This window comes from Pteropus alecto, unplaced genomic scaffold (genome assembly GCF_000325575.1).
Source record: "Pteropus alecto unplaced genomic scaffold, ASM32557v1 scaffold403, whole genome shotgun sequence".
NCBI lineage: Eukaryota > Metazoa > Chordata > Mammalia > Chiroptera > Pteropodidae > Pteropus > Pteropus alecto.
In genome coordinates, this window is record NW_006434097.1 from 32,926 (window position 1) to 54,032 (window position 21,107).

General features: G+C 34.5%; 1 pseudogene; it reads right to left on the reverse strand.

The window, feature by feature from the left end:
- Positions 1–14,655: 14,655 nt before the first annotated feature.
- LOC102884392 lies at positions 14,656–15,170 on the reverse strand (annotated as a pseudogene).
- Between the last annotated feature and the right edge of the window lie 5,937 nt (positions 15,171–21,107).

Sequence of the window (21,107 nt, forward strand, 5' to 3'; positions counted from 1 at the left end):
TCAGTCTAGACAGGAGGTTGTCAATTTTATTGACCTTCTCTAAAAAACAGATCTTTGTTGCATTTATTTTTTCTATTTTTTTTTCAGTTTCATTTATTTCTGCTCTAATTTTGAATTATTCTTTACTTCTGTTGACATTAGGCTTCATTTGTTCATTTGTTCTTCCTTTTCTAAATTTTTTTTTTTTTTAAGATGAAATGTTAAGTTGCTTATTTGGACTCTTTTTTTTTGACTTACGCTTGTAATGATATGAACTTTCCTCTTATGACCGCTTTTCCTGTGTCATAAAAGTTTTGATATGTTGTACTATCATTATCATTTGTTTCTATTTATCCCATGAGTTCTTTTTTTGTTTCTTCTCTGACCCAATTATTCTTCAGTAACATGTTTTTTAATCTCCATATTTTTGTGATTCCCTCCGCTTTCTTTTTACAGTTGCTCTCTAACTTCAAAGCATTATGATCAGAGAATATGCTTGGCATTATTTCAACCCTCTTATATTTGTTTAGGCTATCTCTGTGTCTCAGTATGTGGTCAATCTTTGAGAATATTCCATGTGCACTAGAGAAGAATGCATAAGCAGCTGTTTCGGAATGAAAGGCTCTGTAAATGTCAATTATGTCCAGTTGGTCTAATGTGATATTTAAGGATGTTATTTCCTTATTAATTTTCTTTTTGGATGATCTGTCGATATCCAACAATGGGGTGTTTTGGTCCCCTACTATGACAGTGTTTTGGTCTGTTTCTCTCTTTAGTTCTGTTAGTAATTGCTTTATATGTTTCGGGGCTTCCTGATTGGAAGCATAGGTATTAAATAAGTGTTATGTCTTCTTGGTGTATGATTTCCTTTGTCATTATGAAATGTCCCTCTGTATATTTCTTTACTTTTTTATTTTGATGTCTATTTTGTCTGATATTAGTACCGCTACTATCACTTTTCTCTGAATGCCACTTGCTTGAAATATCATTTCCACCCTTTCACTTTGAGTCTATATTTGTCTTTGGAGCTGGTATGTGTCTCCTGAAGGCAGCATATGGTTGGGTTTTGTTTTTTGATCCAATCTATAACTCTGTGTCTCTGTGCCTTTTTATTGGTGAGGGCAGTCTGTTTATATTTTGGATTAATACTGAAATATGAAGTTTCCTATAACCATTGTATCCTTTGCTTTCTGGTGGCTCAGTGTTTCCATTGCTTCCTTGTCCTGGCATTTGTTTTTTTTTTTTTTTTTTTTTTTTTTTTTTTTTTTTTTGTTTTTGCCTAGTCTAATTACACATTTATATTTGAACCTAAACCCACATTTCTGAAACTTTTGCTTGTCCTTACCATTATGAAGGTAGATATATCTATATATGTATATATCGTAGTAATTTGCTTCTGGGTATGCATTATCTCCATTCCTCTTTGTGAATTTGGATCTTTGAATCCTCCTTATTCCTGTCATTTTTGTCTCAATTTGTCCTTATGTATAGTAAACATTCATTACTATTTTCTATAGCAAATCTCTTCTTATTGTTTAAGCTTATAATGCCGTGTTTTTAGTAAGTGTTGCACTCATCTCTTCTATCTTCCTGCTTGTCACCTTACTGATAGTTATTTATTTATTTTGTCATTTCTTTTTAGGCGAGCCAACCCCTTTCAGTATTTCCTGTAATGCCACCCTCATAGTGGAGAATTCACTCAATTTGTATATCTGTAAAGGTCTGTATTTCTCCTTCATATTTAAAGGAGAGCTTAGCTGGATACATTATTCGTGGATGGTAGTTTCTTTCATTTAATAGTTTGAATATTTTATTCACTTCTTTCTGGCTTATAATGTTTGTGCTGAGAAGTCCAATAATAATCTCATGGGTTTTCTATTATAGGTTATCTTGTTATTTTCTCTTGCTGTCCTGAGAATTTTTTCTTTGTCATTGATAATTGATAATTTTAATATAATGTGTCTTGGAGTAGGCCTGTTTGGGTTGAGATATTTGTGTGTTCTGTTGACTTCTTGAATTCCAAACTCCAGTTCATTCCTTAGGTTTGAGAAATTCTTATCAATATTTTTTCAGAAAGTGCTTTCTAATTCTTGCTCCTTTTCTTCCCCTTTGAGAATGCCCATTATTCTTATGTTTCCTCTGCTGATGCTTTCAGCTAGTTCTTATATTTCTCTTTCATTATTTTTCATTCTTCATTTTCTCTCTTTTTCCTTTTGATTTGTTTCTAGATTTCTATCTTCGATATCACTGATCCTTTCCTCCATTTTGTTGACTCTATTTCCCAAACTTGCAATTTCATTTTTCAACTCTTGAAGTGTATTTTTTTAAATCTCTAGAAATTCTATTCTGTTCTTTTTGAGCGTTTCAATCTTCTTGCTATAAAACTCATTCTGCTGATCTAGGTGGTTTTTTTTTTTTTTTTTTTTTGGTCAGTTCCTGAAATTGTTGATATGAATCTTTTCAGATATCATTAAGTTTTTTCAGAAGTACCATCCTGAATTCTCTGTCTTTTAAGTCTCATATTTCTATGTAAGCTTATTTTCTGGAGATTTTTCTCTTTCTTTCTGAGATGCCTTGTCACCTTGGTTTTTCATAGTGTTTAATGGGCTATTTTTTCACTGGGGCATGAATCAAAGTATATTCTGCTTTTCTTTTCTCAAAGGAAGGTTTATTATATAAAGGTCTCTCTTTAGCCTGTTGCAAAGAAGGTGCTTTTTTTTTTTTGGTTTCCAGTAGTTGGTGTCTAAGCCACTTGGATCCCTCCTTTATATAAAGCCTTAATAATGCTTTTTATTTTTCTTGTAGATGTTTAGTCATGCTCTCTACCTTCAGTTTCAGTCCCTGCCAGTGTTAGTGACAATTTTGGTAGTATTTCCTCATATTCCCTTGGGGCTTCGTGGAGTTCAGTCTCTGGGGATATGGGGGGAGGTGCCCTTTGTGTTGGGGGATGGGGACTGCAGCTCAGTCTTGGTTTTGCGACCACAGCTGATAAAAATCAACTCTTCTTTTTCTCTGCCATCCCTGTTTCTCTGCTTTTTGCCCTGATGACTTGGCCCTGCCATCAGCCAAGTGGAGCTCACAATTCTCACAAGCAGGGCTGTTCAGGGTTTTTGCCGTACCGTCTCCTCTCTCCTTCCTTCTACAGGGAGCTTCTGCTGTGAGAGAAAGCTTATTTGTTTCTCCCATTCCACCCCTTGACACCTGCTTTTCTTATCTGTCGTATCTCTAATGAGCAGATCCCATGCTCAGACGTGCTGGTGTGCACTTTGGGTGGTTTTTTGTTGTTGTTGTTGAATTTTAGATGTTTAGCTTATTCTTGTTTCAGGGTGAGAGATCTGTGGATGTCTCTTGCTCTGTCATGTTTCTCCAAACCTTGATAAAATTTTAATATCTTGCATTTATTGAAGCTGTTCTGTGGCTTAATATGTAATTTATCTTAGAGAATGTTTAATATACACTCTCCAAGAGTATTTGTATTATGCACTTTATGGATGAAATGTTCTGTGTATATCTATTAAGTTGATGTGTTCTAATGTGGCATTTGAAGCCATTGTTTCATTAATGCTTTTCTCTTGGGATGATATATCCACTGATGTTAGTGGGGAATTAAAGTTTCCTATTATTATTATTATTTATTATTATTATTATTATTCTAACATACTGTCAGAAAGCACATTACCTTTTCCTTTAGGCCTTTAATATATGCTGTATATATTCAGGTGTTCCTATGTTGGGTGTGTAGATATTTATGATTGTTATATACTGTTTTTGGATAGATGCATTTATGTACCACACTTCTTTGTTTCAATTTATAGTCTTTGCTTTAAAGTCTGTTTTGTATGATGTGAGTCTCACTATCCCAGCTTTCTTTCTGTTTCTATTTTCATGGAATATTTTTTTCCCCATTCCTTCACTTTAAGTATCTGTGTGTCTTTTGATGTATAGTGACTCTCTTGTAGGCAGCATGTAGAATTTTTTAACCTTTTAATCCATTCTATGTCTGTCTTTTGATTTGAGCATTTAGTCTATTTACATTTAAAGTAATTATTGATAGATATGGACTGATTATCATTTTGTTAATTGTTTTTTTGGTTGTGTTTTTAGTTCTTTGTTCCTTTTTTTTCCCTCTTGATCATTTCCCTTGTGATTTGCTAGTTTCCCTTAGTGTTTTTTGAGAGGTTCCTTTCTCTTTATTTTTGGGTACCCTTTGTAGGTTTTTAGTTTGTGATTATCATGACATTCATGTGTATGACTATATATCTATAGCAATCTATTTTAAGCTTATGAGAGCTGAAGTTTTAACATATATTAAAAGAACTACATTTCCACTCCTTCTACCTGCTTTATGTTTTTTACATCATTTTTTAGATTTTTTTGTTTGTTTAGCTCCTAACTACTCATTGTAGTTATAGATGATTTTCCTACTTTTTTAACCATCATACTAGTTTTTTATAAGTAGCTGATTTGCTATTTTTATTAAATATTTGCATTTACCAGCATGATAGTTTTTTTCTTTTCAGAATTTTTTAAATTTCTGATTATGGTTTTTATGTTCTACCTAAAGATGAAAAAAACAACAACAACAACAAACAAACAAACCCAGAAACCGAGACCAGTTGCCACCAGTGTGAATTTTGGTGCTGTTTAGCAAGGAGCACTGGACTCACCCAGGACACACCTGGCTTGGGTGGAGCCACCAGCTGGGGGAGGCAGAGTTTCAGGGAATCTTCTGGGCAGAACTACCTCTGTCATCCAATTGGATGATGTCTCAGCTATGGTGGTGCTGAGTCTGCACAATGTTCTCCCAACAGAAGAAAAATCAATACCACCAGCACTTCTGCCTGGGAGAGAGTCTTACATCTAGCTCTCGCTTTGACAACTCAGTGTACCCCTGTATGTCCCTGGGGCCCCCTGAGCAACCAACCTGAAGCTGGTGCTCAGAGTGAATAGGTCTGTCACTGTGAAAGTTCTCTCATGGACATGGCCCCTTTAAGAGGCATCTGGAGCTGCCAGTTGCAGCTGTGGTGATCTCTATCCCACTCAGCCACTTGTAACTGGGCAGCCTTGTGTCTTTGCCCCCTCCTACCTTCTATCGTTGCAGAATGATTTCTTATTTTTTCTCTCTAGTTGTACTACTTCTGTTCATTTATATCCCAGGAGAATTTGTTGCTGTTTGCTCTGTGCTTCTGTCATAGCTTCGATTTGGTTGCAAGAAAGATGAACAAAGCTTCTATCATCTATGCTATTCTTTTTTTATATTTTCTAACATTTTCTTGAAGTTCTCACTGAGTTTTTCTATTCTACTCTCAAGTTTAGTGAGCATCCTTATGACCATTACTTTTAATCATTTATCAGGTATATTAATTATCTCTGTTTAATTAGAGTTTTTTTCTCAGATTATTTTTTCCTGTTCCTTCATTTGGAATATATTTCTTTGTCTTCTCATTTTGTTTGACTTTCTTGTGTTTGTTTTTATGGATTAGATAAAAGAGCTATCTCTCTCAATCTTGAAAAAGTGGCCTTGTACAGAGGAAACCTCTGCATAGACTGGATGTGCTGAATGGTTTGGGCAGAGAAGTTAGGGCTGGGGGCAGGGCACATGCAGTACCTGGTGCACTGGTAGGAAGGAGTTAGAGTGGACTTGGTGTGGAGCAGCCTGGTATGTACACACATGCAATGGTACCTTGTTGGTCTGTTTGGGGCTGAAATGGGCTCCAGGTAGGGCACCCCAGTGCACATTTGTGACGAGATGTCCCAGGTGTCTGGAGCTGGAGTATACTCAGCAGTGCAGCTGGAAATACATTGCAATGTCCTTGTAGCTCAGTCAGGGCATCTGGATAGAGCTTGCACACATGCTATGTAGGTCAAGGTTGAGTGTAAACAATGCTGCTCACCAGCACCTTCTATTCCAGAGATACCTGCAGATCTTGAAGAAATCCCACATTTCTCCAATCTTCTTCAGGCAGTCTCTCTCTCTCTCTCTCTCTCTCTCTCTCCCTCCATCCCTCGCTCCTGTTTGTTGTACAGAAGTTGTTCAATCAGGCCTTGCTTATGTCTCAGGAGGAATTGCTCTATAAGTAGGTGTAAATTCAGTGTGTTAATCGGTGAGTTCATTGTTTTCCTATGCCACCATCTTGGCCCTATCTTATATATCGCATTTTGTGTATCTATTCATCCATTGATAGACACTTAGTTTGTTTCCATGTTTTGAATTTCTTCAACCTGTAAAATGGGTATAATAAAAAACAACTTAGAGATTTGTGATATTAAATGAAATAACTACTGAACACAGTGCCTGGTAAATTATAAGCCCTTCAAAATATGAATTCCTTCCAGCAGTTATCATGTCTCATTCAGATAGAAACTAAGTCTTCAGTGCTCTTAAAATATGTTGTGTATATTTCTATTGTAACACTTATCATCCTATACAGTAGTTACTTTTTATTTGTCTTTCTAGATAATTATGAGCTTATTGATAGAAGGGACTTATTTTAAATTTTCAACTGCCTATTATGAGTGAGGTGGTATTATAATAACGTTTACATTTTATTTAATCTTATGTCCTTAGAAACTCCCAGTCCATGCTATTTAAATAACTTATATTCAGATCTAATTTTCTGAAAGTGGTGATGCCTTTAATCATAACATACGTTATTTTTTATTTCAAAGTATAAAGATCTTGAAATGTCAACAGTGATTTTCTTTTTTTTACTAATTCATTACTTTATTTTTCCTATCCCTCTTTTGACTTGTGGAATAAGTTTACAAATAGAGCTTTTTCACATTTTGAATGCAATCTGTGACCATCCAAAAGAGCAAAATCTATTCAGGAAACAAATTTTGAAATTATGATTTATTAGTTTTATATTTTTAATCAATTGAACTGCATCAACAGGTTCACCAGGTTCAATTTTGTTTTAAAATTAGGTGGAGCTAAAGAAAGGAGAGAGAGAGAGAGAGAGAGAGAGAGAGAGAGAGAGAGAGGAGAGAGAGAGAGAGAGAGAGAGAGAGAGAGAGAGAGAGAGAGAGAAAATCCCCAAATTTTATTCAATGTCTTGATTGGCATTTCAACAACTTACTGAGGTTATGAGGCCTCAATATTATTATAAAATTTTGAAACATGAGAACATTTAACATGATTTGCTTTGTGACTATTTTGTCAAAAATCATATGAAATTACATTGTGTTTTTTGTGAGTTATGATAACAATGATCAGATTGGAGAACGGCGACAAACAGCCTTCTAGAAAAAAATGTCAGAGACAAATTTCTCATTTATAGACTTTTGGTGTTTGTTTTTAAATGTAGGAGCAAAGATTGCTAATTACTTGGGTGGGGGGATATTCTAGGGTCTAATTCTGCATTTCATTTAATTGAGTAGGCTTCCTGGAAGAGATAAAATTTGTACTGAGCTTTTGAAAACTTGAGGGACATAATTCAAAATACAGAGCAACAGGGGAGATCCTGAGTTAATATTTAGAGCTTAACAGAGCAATGTTGGTGTGAAAACTAGTTCTTTGCATGGTATATGTGTACTTAAGTAAAATCCTTTGAATATGGAAATAGTTTTTCATTATAAATAAAGCTTGTTAATAAATTTAAATTTGTTGCAGGAAAGAGGATGTCTGAGAGGGTAAAATACATAATCATATCAAGATTTGTGGTGAGCAGTTTAGTCACAAAATAAAAGAAAATGTAGTTGATGTAGTTAAGGAAATTGGAAAGGTGAGAAATTGGGAGAAATTTAAAGTGAGAAATGAATGAACTGAGACCTCTTTAAAGACAGAGGTAGGTAAAATCTTAGAAGGCTCAGAGAAATTAATTCTAAAGGACCATGATACCTAAACTGAGATAGATGACTAGAAAACAAGAAATAAAAAAGTTCTTATTTTCTTAGAGTTCATAGGACTTTAGAGAGCTTATATTTGAGCTGGAGACAGAAAATAAGTGGAACTATAAAGACAAACTAATAGAGAAATTGAGGAAGATGAATTATGTAGCTATATCTGACTAGAACGGAGAGAGCTGGAGAATTTAAGGTATTAAAGAGTAAGAGTAGAACAGAAAAAAATGATGAAAGGTCTGAAAGCCAAATGTGAAGGATGTAGACTATTGTGGAATGTCATGGGAGAAGTTACAGGAGACTTAACAAGGTGAATAATGTCAAAATGGCTTCTGAGTGTTAAAATTTTTGCCACAGCATTGGGAAAGATAAAAACAGAGATTTAAAGAAGTCAGTGAGCAGAAGTTTATGGTAGTCTACTCAGGAGATTATCAGGGCTGAGGCAAGACATTTGGCCATGAAAATAGAAAAGAAGAAGGAAATCACTGTAATAAATACAATCACACATCACTTAACGGTGGGGGTACATTCTGAGAAATGCACCATTAGGTGATTTTGTCATTGTGCGAGCATCGCAAAATATATGTACACAAACCTACATGTCAGAGCATAATACACACCTAGGCTAGATGGTATAGCCTAGCGCTCCAAGTTACAAACTTATATAGCATTTTACTATACTAAATACTGTAGGAAATTGTAACACAATGGTAAGTATTTTGTATCTAAATATAAAAAAGGTACAGTAAAATATAGTACACCTTTATAGAACTGGAAATTGTTCTGAGTAACAGTGAGCGAGTGGTGAGTAAATGTGAATACCTAGGACCTTACTGCACACTACTGTAGGCTTTGTAAACACTATGCACTTAGGCTACGCTAATATTTTAAAAAATGTTTTCTTTCTTCAATAATAAATTAACCTTAGCTTATGGTAACATTTTTACTTTATAATTTTTTAAATTTCTAAACCTTTTGATTCTTTTGTAATAACACTGCTTAAAACACAAAATGTTGTGTAGCTGTACAACATGGTTTCTTTCTTTATATCCTTATTATGTAAAATTTCGTTCTTTCTTTCTTTCTTTCTTTCTTGTTTTTCTCTATTTTTAAAAATTATTAATTTTTTAATTTTTAAACTTTATTTTTGTTTAAAAACTAATAAACAAGTTCTGGTCAAGATGGCAGAGTAGGAAAATTCTGTACTTGTCTCTCATCACAACCCTATGAAAATTACAACTAACCTATGAAACAACAACCAATGAGAATAATCTGAAGTTAGGCTGAACAGAAGTCCTATAACTAAGGACATATAGAAAAAGCCATATCGAGACTGTTAGGAGGGGGTGGAGAGGCCGACAGGCTGGTCCCACACTCATGTGTGGTGGTTGAGAATCAAGAAGGATATCTCAGCTACAGAAGTCCCCACTCTGAGCAGCAGTGAGTCTCAGCTCATGCCAGGCTCCCCAGCCCAAAACTTCAGTACTGGGAAGAGAAGTCCCCCAAACTTCTGGCTGTTAAAATCAGCAGGGATTGTGGCTGAGTGAGATGGAGGGTGGCTAGAGTGCCACGTGTTCCTCTTAAAGGGCCTGCACACAGACTTACTAGCTGATGGACTTACTTGCTCTGAGCTCCAGCAATGGGGAAGCAGTGCAAAAGCTGCCAGGGACATATGGAGAGGAATTGGATTATATATTTTGGGGGCAATGGCTGGAGGGACAGCTCTCTTCCAGACAGAAGTGCTGCCATAAACATTGTTCCTTTGTTAAGCCCTTCCTTGACCCAATGTACAGACCTAGGCAGGCACCAAATCTCAATCTCCATTATTCTGGCTCAGATTGATCGTCCTACTCTGGTGATTCCCTAAAACCCTGCCCCACACAACTTTTGGGCCCACTCAAGCCACCTCCATTGGCTTTTTCATACAAAATCCTGTATTGTCTCATGCTGTGGACTTTCCTAAAATCTCTCGAAGATTCACAAACCCCAATCAAGCCACATTGGGCCTCAACATGCCCTGTACCTCTTGCTAAGCAATCCCCAGCACAGAACTAGTGGCAGCTGGTCTTGATTTTCAGTTTAGGTTCTCCCAGGCACTTCCAAGCCCAGCACAAGTGACAACCATTTGTAGGTCACATTGTAGCTCATACGACGTGACCCAGGGAGGTGCACAGGCAGCTTCTGAGCTTGTCCTGCAACAAAGCCCCTCTTAAGAGGCCCCAGAACCACAAAACCTGGTGGCCAGCTGCGGAACACAGCAGAGCGCCATCCAACCAGCTTCGCAAAAGACACACCCACAGGTCAGTCTGAGCAGGTACTAGAGTCCTGCTAAAGTTAATCCTGCTCTGTAGGGTCAGCTCTTTCACAACAGTTTCTCAATTGAAGTTTCAGTCAGTCCTCAAAACAAATAAGCCTGAGGGCGAATCCCTCCCTTTGATGTGCCAAAAGCAACCAAGGCTCAACCACAACAGGAGGGCACACACAACCCACACAAGGGACACACGTGAAGCACCCAGCTTAGGTGACCCAGGAGACTGTACGACTGGGCCCCAGAGGACATTTTTTTATTAGGCCACTTTGAGACCTAGAAACTCTACCTAATGTATAGAAAAAAGGAAAAAAAAAAACACAGGGAGGCAAACAAAATGGTGAGGCAAAGAAACATATCTCAAATGACAGAATAGTACAACATTCCAGAAAATGAACTCAACAAAATGGAGACAAGCAAAGCACCAAAAACAGAGTTAAAAACACTGATTATAAGGATTCTCAATTATTTCAGTGAGAACTTCAAAAAAGATATAGAAAACATAAAAATGGAGATAAAATACATTAAGAATCAGTCAGAATGAAGAAGGCAATAACTAAAATGAAGACTACAATAGAGGAAATCAACAGTAGATTATATGGGAAGAGAATTAAATTGGCGATTTGGAAGATAAGATACTGGAAAATAATCAAAAACAGTTAAATAAACAAACAAACAAACAAACGAATGAATAAAGATTAAGGGGCCACTGGGATAACATCAAGAATATCAACATTCACATCATAGGAGTACCAGAAGGAGAAGAGAGAGAGCACAAGGAATTGAAAACCTATTTGAAAAGATAACGAGGGAAAACTTTCTTCACCTTGAGAATGAAATAGACATACTAACCCAGGAAGCACAGAGAGTCCCCAAAAGATGAAATCAAAGAGGCCCACACCAAAACACATAATTAAAGTGCCAAAGGTTAAAGACAAAGGGAGAATCTTAGAAGCAACAAGAAAAAATCAGTTAGTTACCTACAAGAGAACTTCCATAAGACCATCAGCTGATTTCTCAACAGAAACTTTGCAGACCTGAAAAAATTGGCATGAAATATTTAAAGTGATGAAAAGCAAGGACCTGCACCCAAGATTACTCTACCAAGCAAAGCTATCATTTAGAAGTGAAGGACAGATAAAGAGCTTCCCAGACGAGAAAAAGCTAAAGGATTTAATCACCAACAAATGAGTATGACAAGAATTATTAAAGGGACATCTTTCAGGAGAAGAAGAAAAAATTAAAATTTTAGTAAAATGGCACTAACCATAATTATATTAACAATTAATTTAAATATAAATGGATTAAATGCTTCAATCAAAAGACATGGCTGGCTGAATAAACAAGACAATAAAACCCTTACATATGCTACCTACAAAAGACTCAGTTCAGATACAAAGACACACACAGACTAAAGTAAAGGAATGAAAAAAATAGTTCATGAAAATGAAAATGAAAAAAATTAAGCTGGCATAGCAACACTTACGCCAGACAAAATAGACTTTAAAATAAAGGCTAAAACAAGAGACAAAGAAAGACCCAGTAATACCATTTCTGGGTATTTATCAGAAGAACCTCAACACATTACGTCAAAAGGACATGTGTATTCATATGTTCCTTGAAATATTATTTATAATAGCCAAGATATGGAGACAACCTGGGTGTCTACCTGTGGAAGAATGAATAAAAAAGAAGGAGTAGATATATACAATGAAATGTTTTGTAGCCATAAAAAGTAATGAAATTTTGCCATCTGCAACAACATGGATGGATCTAAAAGATATTGTGCTGAGTGGAATAAGTCAGACAGAGAAAGACAAATATCATATGACTTCATTTACATGTGGAATCTAGAGAACAGGATAAACAAATAAACAACAGAAACATGCTCATAGATACAGTATTTTGATGGTTGCCAGATTGGAGGGTGGTGGTATGAGTGAAGGGGGGAGGTTTTGAAAAGCTACAAATTTATAGTTACAAAATAGTCATGAGGATGTAGAGTAGCAGAGGGAATATAGTCAGTAGTATTGTAATAACTATGTGTAGTATCAGATGGATACGAGATTTATCAAGGTGACCCTTTCCTAAGTTATATAAATGTCTAATCATTGTTTGATAAACCTGAAACTAATATAGTATTGTATGTCAACTATAATTGAAAAAATAAAAAAGAATTCTATTGGCAAAAAATAAAGCAAATTGTATAGCAAAATATTTTTGAAAATTAGCCAAAAGTATACAATGGAGAAAAGAAAGCCTCTTTAATAAATGGTGCTGGGAAAATTGGAAAGCCACATGGAAAAGAATGCAAATAGATTGTTGTCATACTACACCAATATTAACTTCAAATGGTCCAAATACCTAAATATAAGACCTGAAACAATAACTTGCATGGAAAAAACAGATATTAAACTCATGGACCTTGGTTTAGAGAAGATTTTATGAATTAGACCTCAAAGTCAAGGGAAGTCAAAGCAAAAATAAATGAATGGGACTATATCAAACTAAAAAGCTTCTGCACAGCAAATGATACCATCAATAAAACAAAGAATCAACTAATTGAATGGAAGAAGATATTTGCAAAAACACCTTCATTGAGGAGCTAATATCCAAAATATATAAAGAACTCATACAACTAAACAACAACAAAAAAAACAACAAAATAAACAATGCAATTAAAAAATGGGCAGAGGACCTGAACAGACATTTCTTTCAAGAAGACATGCAAATGGCCAACAGAGACATATGAAAGGATCCTCAACTTCACTGAATATTACGAAAATGCAAATCAAACAACACTGATATACCACCGGACTCCCGTTGAAATGGCTATCATCAATAGAACAAATAATAACAATTGTTGGAGAAGTGGTGGGGAAAAAAGCAACTCTCATACACGGCTGGTGGGAATGTAAATTGGTAAAGCCATTGTGGCAAACATATGGTGATTCCTCAAAAAATTAAGAATAGAAATACCATATGACCCAGCAATCCTTCTTCTGGGTATCTACCCCCCAAATTTAAAACAATTAATTTTTTGTTCATTAATATTGTACCCTGTAACTTTGTTGATTTGTTTATTATTTCTAACATTTTTTTGTTGGACTCTTTAAGGTTTTCTATATTGAAGATCATGACACCTGCAAGTAGAAATAATTTTACTTTTCTCTATCAAATATAGATACCTTTTATTTTTTTTTTCTTGCCTAATTTCCCTGGATATGCTTTTGATACTACATAGAATTGGTGAGTGTGCTGTGCCTTGTTTCTGATCTGATGGGATAATATTTAATTTTTCACCATCGAGGATGTTAGCTTTTGTCATAAATGAACTTTATTATGTTGAGGTAGTTTCTTTTTGTTCCCAGGTTTTTTTAGTGTTTTTAAAAATTTTTAAATTTTTATTTTTTTCAATTATAATTGACATACAGTATTATATTAGTTTCAGGTGTACGACACAGTGATTAGACATTTATATAACTTACAAGTTGATCTCCCCAATAAATCCAGGACCCATCTGACATGATACATAGTTATTACAATATTATTGACTATATTCCTTATGTTATACTCTACATTCCCATGACTATTTTGTAACTACTAATTTGTACTTCTTAATCCCTTCCCCTTTTTCACCTAACCCCTTAATCCCTCTCCCATCTGGCAACCATAAAGATGCTCTCTGTATCTATGAGTTTGTTTCTGTTGTTTGTTTCTTTATCCTGTTCTCTAGATTCCACATATGACATTTGTCTTTCTCTGTCTGACTTATTACATTCAGCATTGTACTCTCTAGATCCATCCATGTTGTTACAGAGGGTATGATTTCATTATTTTTTTTTATGGTTGACTAATATTCCATTGTATATATGAACCACAAATTCTTTATCCATTCATCTACCGATGGGCAACCAGGATGCCTCCATATCTTCGCTATTGTAACAATGCTGCAATGAATGTATGGATTCAAAGTTGTCTTTTGGATTTCAACAGATAAATACCCAGAAGTGAGATAACTGCATCTTTCCTTGTCTCTTGTTATAGCTTTTGTTTTAAAGTCTATTTTGTCTGGCATAAGTATTGCTACCCAACCTTTTTGTGTGTTTCCATTTTCACGAACTATCCTTTTTCTTCTCTTTACTTTTAGTATGTGTGTGTCTTTCGATCTGAAGTGAGTCTCTTGTAGGTAGCATATGTAAGAGTCTTGTTTTCTCATCCATTCTTTTATCCTATCTTTTGGTTGGACTATTTAACTCTTTTACATTTAAGTAGTAGTCGCTAGATATGTAGTTATTGCCATGTTATTATTCATATTTTTTGTTTGAGTTTAAATGCATTTTATTTTTAGACAACCTACATGACATGTTATTCTTAAAAACAATGCCTCCGCTCCAAATAAACCAAGGTCAAAATAAAAGAAGAGCTCAAAATGACATCAGTCCTATTTATCTTAGTCCTGGTGTGTGAATGAAAAGCAGCAGCCAGTAATGACAGCAGGTGATAAATCCAAATTGCCAAATTTGTTAACATTTCTCCATTTCTAAACTATCCTTAAAGAAAATCATATATGGGGTCACGCTAGCCTCACGGTAGTCCAGAAGAGCAACCATGCCATCTAGATTCATGTTTTTACCAATAAAGAACTGGTAGTTTTTTGAAATTAGCAAGAATATGCTTGATTTGTTCTGCAACCCCTGTCATAAAAGGTTTTATTCTCTGATCTCTGTTCTTCAAGTTTCCCTTTGATTGATTTCATCTATCTTTGATGTATTCCTTGTAGGCTTCTTTTGTGAAGCTGGTGTCTTGCAAGTGATGGTTCATGACAATATCAACACCAGTGATTACAGTGCTTTTGGTTCTTTCGCCATCAGGGCCTTCAGTGAAGGCATTTCCACTGAGAGCAAGTCATCAACATTACCCTCTGTTCTACTGACATCTTCCCTTCCACCACCAGGCACAGCTCCTCTGTGATTTTCCAGATCATGTAGATTTCAGAGAACATCTCATCATGGCTGATGAGGTCCCAGTAAATGATCATCATGGCAGCTGGAAGGAGATGACAGCAGCATTGGCTTAGCAAGAGTGGGAGTTAAGGGGGAGGGGTGAGTAGGTAGAAAAAAGTCGTATTTTTTATCTTTTATCTTTTTTCTTCTTCTTAAAAACATCCATCTAACATTTCCTGTGATACTGGCTTGGTGATGATGAACTCCTTTAGCTTTTTCTTTTTTGGGGAAGCTCTTTATCTGTCCTTCAATTCTGAATGATAGCTTTGCTGGATAGAGTAATCTTGGCTGTAGGTCCTTGCTTTTCATCACTTTGAATATTTTGTGCTAATTCCTTCTGGCTTGCAAAATTTCTGTTGAGAAATTAGCTGACCATCTTATGGGAGGTCTCTTACAGATAACTAACTGCTTTTTTCTTGACGCTTTTAAGATTCTCTCTTTGACTTTAATCTTTGGCATTTTAATTATAATACATCTTGGTGTGGGTCATTTTGGGTTCATCTTTTTTGGGAATCTCTGTGCTTCCTGGTCTTGTATATTTATTTATTTTTCACCAGATTAGAGAAGTTTTCCCTCATTATTTTTTCAAATAGGTTTTCAATTTCTTGCTCTCTCTCTTCTGGTATCCTTATGATGCTGTTAGTATGCTCGAAGTTGTCCCAGAGGCTTCTTAAACTATCCTAATTTTTTGTGTATTCTTTTTCGTTATTATTGTTGCTGTTCTGATTGGGAGAATGGCTCAACAAAGGAAAGATGTCCTCTGCCAGCACTTCTGTCTGGGAGAGAGCTGCCCCTCCAGCACTCGCCCTGAAGCGAGACAGTTCAGTTTCTCCCTGTATGTCCCTGACACCTTTAGAGCAGCTGCTCAGACACTGGAGCCCAGGGCGAGTAGGTTCATCACTGAATAAGTCTGCATGCAGGCTCCTTAAGAGGAACATTTACAACTCCCTCATCCCTTCATCTCACTCAGCCATAATCTCCACTGGTTTTCATAGCCAGAAGTTGTGGTAATTTCTCTTCTCGGCATTGGATCCCACAGCCGGGGAGCCTGATGTGCAGCCAGGATTCCTTACTCTTTCGAGGAGACCTCTGCAGCCAAGATCTTTCTTTCAATTCTCCAATCCCACATGTAGGTGTGGAACCAGCTTGTTTCAAGTCTCCACCCCTCCTACTAGTCTCGAGATGGTCTCTTCTGTGTGTCCTCAGTTGTAGGACTTCTGTTCAGCTAGACTTCAGGTGATTTTCAATGATGGCTATTCTGTAGTTTAGTTGTAATTGTGATGTTGTTGTAAGAAGATGCATACACAGCATTTATGTACTCTGCCATCTTGGCCAGAACCCTTCGGCACTTTTTTTTTTAATCAGAAATGTTGTTAAATCTACTCAAATGCTTTTTTTTTTGCATTAATTGAGATAATCATGTGTTTTTTAAATTTTGTTATTTTATTTTATTGTTATTTTTGTTTTCAGTTAAAGTTGACATACACTATTATTTTAATTTTATGTGTTCAATGTAGTGATTAAACATTTATATAACTTACAAAGTGATCACCCCTGTAAATTTAGTATGCGTCTACTCCATACATAGTTATTAGAATATTACTGACTATATTCTCTATGATGTACTTTACATTCCTGTGACTATTTTTACAACTGGCTATTTGTATTTCTTAACTCCTTTTACTTTTTAACCCATGGTCCCAACCCCTTCCTATCTGGTGATTGTCATTGTATTCTCTGTATCTATGAGTTTGTTTCTGTTTTATTTCTTCTTTAGATTCCATTTATAAGTGAAATCATATATTTGTCTTTCTCTTTCTGACTTATTTCACTTAGCATAATACTCTCAAGATCCACTCACGTTGTTGCACATGGTAAGATTTTGTTATTTTTTAAGCCAAGTGATATTCCATTGTGTGTATATAATCTTTATCTATTTATCTATTGATGAACACCCAAGGTGCTTTCATATCTAGGATGTTGTAAATAATTCTTCAATAAATATAGGGTTGCACATATCTTTTGAAATTAGTGTTTTGAATTTTTTTGGATGAATATCTAGAAGTGAAAATTCTAGGTCATATGGTATTTTTATTTTTGACAAACTCCATACTATTTTTCACATTGGTGCACCAATTTACAAGTCCACCAACAGTGTATGAGGGTTCCATTTATTTCATATTATTGCCAGCACTTGTTGGTTGCTTTATTGATGGCAGCCATTCTGACAGGTGTGAAGTGATATCTCATTGTGGTTTTAATTTACATTTCTCTGATGATTAGTGATGTTGAGAAACTTTTCATGTATTTGTTGGCCATCTGTGTGTCCTAATTATAGAAATGTCTCTTCAGTTCCTCTGCTAATTTTTTTATCAGAATTTTTTTGGTTATTGAGACAACTTTTTCATGTGTTTTGTATATCAATCTCTTATTGGATATGTCATTTGTGAATGTATCTCCCATTCAGTAGGTTGTTATTTCATTTTGATGATTTCTTTCACTGGACAGGAACTTTATAGTTTGATGAAGTCTTATTTGTTTATTTTTGCTTTTTTTTCCTTTTTTGCTTGAGGGAACATATCCAAAGAGATATTACTAAGAGCGATACTTAGTTTACTACTTATAAATAGTTTACTACTTATGTTTCTTCTAGGAGTTTTATAGATTCAGGTCTTAAATTTGAGTCTTTGAGTTTATTTTATATATGGTGTAAGAAAGTGATACATTTCCCAGCACCACTTGTTGAAGACATTGTCTTTACTCCATTGCATATGCTTGTCTTTTTGGTCATAGTTTAATTAACCATATTAGCAAGGGTTTAATTTTGGACTTTCAATTTTATGCCACTGATTTATATCTGTTTTTGTGCCAGTGCCATACTGTTTTGATCATTATAGCTTTGTAGTATAATTTTAAATCAGGGTGCATTATATCTCTAACTTTTTTCTACTTTCTTAAGATTGTTTTGGCTATTCATGGGTTTTTGTTATTCCATATGAATTTTAGGATTATTCTAGTCCTGAGAAGATCGCCATTGGTATTTTAATAGAGACTGCATTAAATCTGTATGTTGCTTTAGGAAGTACATTTTGATAACATTGATGTCATTCTGATAACATTAATCCCTCCAATCCATGAGCATGGTATATCCTTCAATTTATTTGTGCCCTCTTCAATTTATTTCTTCAGTGTGTTATAGTTTTCAGAGTACAGGTTTTTGACTTTATCGATTAAATATATTCCAAAGTATCTTAATCTTTTTGATACAATTTTAAGTAGAATATTTAACTTATTTCTCCTTTTTGATAATTTGTTATTAGTGTATAAAAAGAAGGTTGATTTCTCTATATTAATTTTGTATTCTCTTATTTTAGTAACTTCATTTTTTAATCCTATTAATTTTGGTGGATTCTTTAGGATTTTCTATATATAGTTTTATGTCATCTGCAAATAGTGACAATTTTATGTCTTCTTTTATAATTTGGATGCCTATTCTTTTTCTTGTCTGATTGCTATGGCTAGGACTTGCAATATTATATTAAATAATAGTGGTAAGAGTGAGCATTCTTGTCTTGTTCCTGATTTTTGAGTATGATGTTAGTTGCCGGCTTGTCATATATAGTCTTTATCATTTTCAGTTAAGTTACTTTTATAACCACTTTGTTGAGAGTTATTATCATAAATGGATGCTGCATGTTTTCAAATGATTTTTCTGCACCTATTGAGGTGATCATATGATTTTTATCCTTGGTTTTGTTGTAGTGGTAAATCACCATTTTTTGCAAATATTGAACCATCCTTGTATCCTTGGTATAAATCCCACTTAATCATGGTGTATAATCATATAAATGTATTCTTGAATTTGGTTTGCTAGGATTTCGTTGATAATATTTGCATCTATACTCATCAGGAATATTGGCTTGTAGTTTTCTTTTTTTGTAGTATATTTCTTTGGTTTTGGTATCAGGGTAATGTTGGCCACATAGAATGTTTGGAAGTCTTAAATTACTCTTCAATTTTTTAAAATATTTGGAGAAGGACATGTATTAATTTTCCTTTGAATGTTTGATAGACTTCACCTGTGAAGCCATCTGGTCCTGTACTTTGTTTTTTTGAGAGTTTTTTGATTACAGCTTTATTTTCAATGCTCGAAATTGGTTTGTTCACATTTTCTGCTCCTTTTGGGTTTAGTCTTAAAAGGTTGCATATCTTTAGAAATGAATCTATTTATTCTAGAATGCCCAATTTGTTGGTTAATTTTTGTTTATAGTATTCTTTAATAATCCTTTTATTTCTGTGGTGTCAGTTGTATCCTTTCCTGTTTCATTTCTAATTTTATTTATTTGGGCCCTCTCTCTTTTATTCTTGATGAGTCTGACTACAGATTGGTCAATTTTATCTTTTCATAGAACCAGCTCTTAGCTTCAATGATCTTTTCCATTTTTATTTTTTAGCCTCTATTCTATTTCTGCTCGAATTTTTATTATTTTCTTTCTACTACTTACTTAGAGATTTTATGTTCTTTTTCTAGGTATAAAGTCAGATTGCTTATTTGGGATGTTTTACGCTCTTTAGTTAGGCCTGTATAGCTATGAAATTTCCTCTTAGAACTTCATTTGCTATATTCCATACATTTTGGAAGTTTGGGTTTTCATTTTTGTCTTAAGGTAGTTTTTGAATTTCTGTTTGATTTTTTGTTTGGCCTACTAGTTGTTGGGTAACATGTTGTTTAATCTCCATATATTTGTGGATTTTTAAATTTTCTTCCTCACTTGCTAATTTCATGCCATTGTGGTAAGAAAATATACTTGATATAATTTTAATCTTCTTGAATTTACTGAAGCTTTTTTTGTGGCCTAACATTTGATCTATCCTGAGAAATGTTTTATATTCACTTGAGAAAAACATGTAATCTGCTGTTTTGAGATGAAATTATCTAAAAATGTCTATTAAATTGATCTCCTCTAATATGACATATCAAGGCATTATTTCTTTATTAATTCTTTGTCTGGATGATCTATCTATTGAGGTTAGTCATGTATTAGAGTTCCCAACTATTATTGTATCACTGTTATTTTCTGCATTTATATAAATTAATATAGATCTCTTCTTTTATGTCAGGCAATAATTGCTTTATGTATGTGCGTGTTCCTATGTTGGATGTATATATGTTTACCAGAGTATGGCCTCTTGAGTTATCAATCCCTTTATCATCATGTAATGTACTTCTTTGTCTCTTATTTCATTCTTTGTTTTAAAGTCTATTTTTTATGATATGAGCATTGCTATCCCAGCTTTCTTTTCATTTCTGTTTGTACCTTCACTTTCAGTCTGTGTGTGTGTGTTTCTTTTAATCTAAAGCAAATCTATTGTTGGCAGCATATACATGGCTGTTTTATTTTATCCAATTTGTCATCTTGTGTCTTTTGATTGGATTATTTAATTAATTTATATTTAAAGTAATCATTCAGATGTGATACTTATTGCTATTTTGTCAATTGGTTTTTGGTTGTTTTTGTTTTTCTTCTCTGTTTCTTTCTTCTTTTCTTGAACTTGGTCCTTTTGATTTGCTGATTTTCTTTAGTGCTTTGTTTGGGTTTCTTTCTCTTTTTTGTGTATTTTTTTAGGATTTTGGTTCATGGTTACCATGATGTTCCCATATATCCATCTATATCTATAGTAGTTAATTTTAAGGTGATATGTGTTTTAAGTTCAAACACATGCTTAAAGCCCTACATTTTTACTCCCCCTCCATGCTTTATGTTTTGAATGTCATGTCTTATATCTTTTTGTTTTGTGTATATCTTCACTATTTCTTGTAGTTATAGTTAATTTTGCTACTTTTGTCTTTTAACTTTCAGAAATGATTTTTAAGCAGTTGACTCACTATGTTTTATTATATGTGTGTGTGTGTGTGTGTGTGTGTGTGTGTGTGTGTGTGTGTGTGTGTATGCCTTTAACTGTGAAAACTG